Source organism: Corylus avellana, chromosome ca1, assembly GCF_901000735.1.
Source record: "Corylus avellana chromosome ca1, CavTom2PMs-1.0".
Taxonomy (NCBI): domain Eukaryota; kingdom Viridiplantae; phylum Streptophyta; class Magnoliopsida; order Fagales; family Betulaceae; genus Corylus; species Corylus avellana.
Window position 1 is genome coordinate 22,836,486 of NC_081541.1, and position 5,401 is coordinate 22,841,886.

Sequence of the window (5,401 nt, forward strand, 5' to 3'; positions counted from 1 at the left end):
TCTGGAGGCTGTAGGTGATTAAGTATGGGAAGGGCAACCCCCATGAGTGTGTGGACTCAGCTCCTCCAATGTGCACTCCATTCCAAAATTTGTGAATTTGGTTCCAAATGATATCAGGAATGGAATACCAGGCATCTTTATGGAAGGTGTAGAGTGTTTGGAGAAATTGATCCCACCTTTGAGTCTTGTGCCCCAAGGGAAAGACATTACGGTGCAATATAGAGTCCACAAACCAAAGCTGTGGAGGTAACTTGGACCGGCTGCCAGCATTATGATGGGCATCGGCATATTGCCCTTGGCACATGTCCTCAATGATTTCTGCCATATAGAATCTGGGCGGTTGCTCGGCAAGTTGTGTTGTTTCTGGAAGGTGCTCATCATTGCATTGGAGGGCAGCGGCAATGTCAACCCTTGTCATGTCAACAACTTGGCCATGCACTGTGGAAGAGAGAGCATCCATCCAGTTGCAATCATGGGACAGGTGGGCATAAAATTTGATCACCACTCTTCGATATGCAGTGGAGGTGACCGGCTTGAAAAGCTTCTTGAGCCCCTGACGCTTGAACTCGGCGACCGCCCATTGCATCTCCTCAAGGTTTTGAAAGTCTTCGCGAATGGTAAAGGTCGTCTCAAGTAGCAGCTCCCGCTCCCCAAAAGTGGGCGGGGGAGAAATGGCTTGGGTATTGGACCCCTAGGAGGATGAAGTGCGAGTTCTTGGCTTGATGAGCTTGATTGGGAACTTTTATCGATGACCTAGTGTGCACTGTGATGACCAAGGTGGCTAAGTCACGGCAGCAAGGGCCCGAAACCCACTGCAAAAACAATAAACCCAACCACAGGAGCAAATGTGGGTGGAAAAACACCCACACTTTGCTAAAATTAGATGAGAAAAGTGAAGGTTGGGGCGGAGTTGAGTAGGGGGGAGATGTGAAGGGGAGAAGCGGTTGTGTGTGTGTGTTGTGTGGGAGTTTTCTGGAGGTGCGGTGGCCAGAAAGGGGGACTTTGTTGCGGTGGTGCAGTGGCGGTGATGGTGGAAGAAATAGTGGAGGAGTGTGCCGGTTGCGTTTGTTGTGCAAATTTATTTAACTCGCAAGTGCACGAATCAATTGTAGTTAAATGGATTGCAAGTGCGAGGTCAAACCCACAGGGAATTGTATTCTTGAAAGAAATTTTAAATCTAAATTAATTAAACCCTAATCTAGTTCCAAATTTTAGAGAGATTTTTTGTTTGAATGAAGAAGCAAAACCATGAGCAATTTAAAGTGATTGAAATCTTATGACGAAGCCCTAAGGTTTCGGAATCTGCACCTCACAAATTCATAACAACATAATTTCATGATCTATAATATTCCCCAAAGTTCTCACATATAAATCTTAAGTTTGTGTTACTATTGCTTCAAAGAATTAATCAAAAGATCCCATGTATCCATTCATAACCCAAATCACAAAATAAATCCAATATTCGATCAAATCATTAACTGTATCCGTAAATCACAATAAAATATCCAATCTTAATCAAAACATCAATTGCATCCAGAGAATAAATCACAGGAGAAATCCAATTTTTAACAAAGAAAACCAAGCAATCAATTGTATTGAATAATCGTAAATCATAAAGTGTATCCTTGAATCACAAAAGATATCCAAGAATTATTCAATCCAATTGATTAGAAGTAAAACAATAAAGCAATTAAACCATTAAATTGGAAAATATTACATACATGAAACAAAGTTGCTAATCATAAGTGAGGCTTCATCTTCAACCTTAGTTGAAGGTTTAGTCTCTCATGTTATTGAAAGACAAAACAAGATTGATTGAATTCATAATGTAAAATTGAGTATTTACAAATAAGAATCACAAAGTTGAGATCCAAAGGCTAGGAAAACCTTAAACTCCCTTCTTTCTCCTCTGCAATCTTGAAATTCGTAGCCTCTCTAACTAATCTCATAATTCCCTATTTATAGACCTAAAACATAGGGTTTTACAAGTTGAAATCGGATAAAATTCATCCAAGTTTGTACCCTTTAATTGCGGGACAATTTTGGAATAGTAAACGTCCGAATTAGGAAAATCCTATTTCAGAATGAATTTTAGTATTTTGAGTTCGCTTTCCAATGCCACTTGAATGAGCTCAATCGGATATGTAAACAAAAAGTTATAGTCAAAATACTAAGACATATTCAGAATTTGAATCCAATCCGAAATTTTATCCAATCTAAACTTTAATCAATCTTATCTTTAATTCGATTTAACCATTTCTTGGATTTGGTTAAGCTTAACCACATCATCTAGGTCTTCTCAAAGTATGTTTACTTCCGTAAAGTAGTTTTTCTTCAATGACCTACAAAATACTAAAAACACAAAACTAACACAGAACATCAGATAATAACACAGCTAAAGGATTAACACAAGTAAATTAAGGGGTCCAAATATGAAATATTTGGCACACATCAAACACCCTGAAACTCAACTTTTGCTAGTCCCTTAGCAAAACAAAATGAAAAATAAAATGAAAACAAAACAAAACAAAACAAAACATAAATCCTCTTTCGTGGGAGAAACGATTGCATTTAGCATATGCAACAAGCCTTTTAAACCCCTAGGCATCCCTAGTAGACGAGTGAAGTCTCGTGAGGGCTTAATAGGAATGATACCCACAAACATTGTAGCACTATATTGTTTAACAAGAAAGAAGTTTCACACAAACCATGGTTCTTATTCATGAGCAAGCTTAAAAAGACAAACACCATCATCACAGTCAATAGGAAATTCAAAATCAATTCACTCATAAATGGACAATTTAGACCTTATATGTCCTGAAAAGTGTAAAGTGTAATTAGCATATTGCAACACCCCGATCCCATATTGGGAAGATGAGAAGAAGCTGACATAGAGTGTGTAGTTTATAAAGATAGTCATGGGTGCTAAGTCCCACATTGCCTAGTTACTAGGTGAAACTGGGTTTTATAATGAATTCTAGGAAAGCTCCAAATTGACTAGTCCTTTTGGGGTAATAGCGCAGATGTGGCTAGCACTTTTCTCTAGGTCGTTACACATACAATCATGAAGCTTTCAGTTTAAACTCAAGATAAGTTCCATAAAATTTGTAAAAATCTCTATCAAATGAAACAACCAAGGCAAGATATGCATTTTGTAGAATGTCTAACTCCCTTAAGCTTTCTAATTGACACATGTAACAAGTGTTAAGCCAATGACTCCCAAGCTAGGTTGCATTAGGACACTAGATGTAGAACATCCCTAAGGGCTTATTAACTTAAGTCAAAAAGGCTACAAAGTCAAATTAGCCATATCATAAATCAACACTGAACTTTACACATTTTGTCGCGAACACTCAATGCTTAATGAGGCGGTTACTCAGTGAAAAACTCAACATGATCTTTCTTCTCTTTTTCCTTCCCTTTTTTATTTATTTTTTTCTTCTTTTTTTTTTTTCTATCTTGCAAGCCAATGGTTATTCATCAATAGGTCATCCAACAAATCTCAAAGAGAATAAGCTTATGCTCAAACATCATACCTCACAGAAAACATGCTAATGTGCCCATAAAAATTTATCTCAAAACAAGTGAAATCTCTTTTACCCAAAAATAAGTCAAAGGACTCGGACTCCTAATGACATAATGATGTGTTCAACCCTTCAAGCGAGCTAATGAAATGCAAATCACAGTTACAGTTTAACTCAAACTTGACAACAACATAGCACAATTTTTTTTTTTTTTTTATTAAACAATACAAATAAGCCCAAAAATAAACAGACGAAATGTTTTTTGATACCCCCAAACTTGAATCACACATTGTCCTCAATGTAGGCAGAAATACAATACCAAGAGGTATAAGGAACCAGAGTGAGCAAAGAGACAACCCACAAACTTACTCATGACAACACCCGTCCTAAAAAACACAAAAATAAAACATAAATGAACATAAATGAAACAACACAAAAAATGACTAAAAATACCAAAGAAAAAGGAATGCCTCCCATAAGCGCCAAGTTTACAGTCTTCAGCGAGACTTTTCACCATTGATGATTAAGTAGATGACGTAGGATCTTCCAAAGGCAATTCCTCACTCTCCGAAATTTTCAGTTCCAAGAACGGCTTCAACCGCTGACCATTGACCTTGAGAGTACTTCCATTCTTAGGATCCTCGATTTCGATGGCTCCATGAGTAGAAACTGCACGCACTATGAATGGTCCAGTCCATTGGGATTTGAGCTTTCCTGGAAACAGATGCAAACGTGAGTTGTAAGGGAGGACTTTTTGACCAACTTCAAATGATCTTCTCAAAACGTTTTGGTCATGAATCTTCTCCATCTGAGCTTTGTATAGCTTACACAGTTGTAGGCATCATTCCTCAACTCTTCTAATTCATCTAGCTGTAGCTTCCTTTGATCACCAGCCTTGGTGAGACTAAAATTCGGCTGCTTTATAGGCCAATAAGCCCGGTGCTCTAATTCCACAGGGATGTGACAAGCCTTTCCATACACGAGTCGGTAGGGAGACATGCCAATTGGAGTCTTGAATGCAGTCCGGTATGCCCACAAAGCGTCATTGAGTCGAAGAGACCAATCTTTCTTTGTCGGGTTCACCGTGTTTTCTAATATCCTCTTGATTTCTCTGTTGGATATCTCAACTTGCCCACTTGTCTGAGGATGGTAGGGAGTTGCAACTTTATGAGTAATGCCATACTTCTTCATGGGTTACTCAAAATATCGGTTGCAAAAATGCTTCCCCCCATCACTAATGATGGCTCGTGGTGTCCCAAAATGTGCGAACACATTTTCCTTCAAAAATTTCAACACGATTCTGTGATCATTAGTCTTGCATGCAATGGCCTCCACCCACTTGGAAACATAATCCACCACCACAAGGATGAAAAGATACCCATAAGAATTAGCGAAGGGCCCTATGAAATCAATGCCCCAAACCTTAAATAGCTCCACAATAAGGATCGGGTTCAGCGGCATCATATTCCTTCTTCCAATGCTCCCCAACTTCTGACATCTATTACAAGTTGAACAGTAGGCATGGGCATCGAGGCCAATAGAATCCACTTTGAAGAATCTTCGCCGCGGTATTTTTTGAAATAAAGTGGCCTCCACATGCATGATCATGGCAAAAAGATAGGACATTTTGCTGGTCATTTTCAGGAATGCATCTCATTATAATTTGATTTGGGCAGTATTTGAACAGGTAAGGATCATCCCAAAAGAAGTACTTCACCCCAGCCAAGAATTTTGATCTGTCTTGCCTAGTCCAATGTGATGGCATTTGGGCAATGACAAGGTAGTTCACTATATCTACGAACCATGGTGCAGTAATTTGAGAGATGTGCATAAGTTGTTCATCAGGGAATGTCTCAGCAATTGGCACAACATTTTCA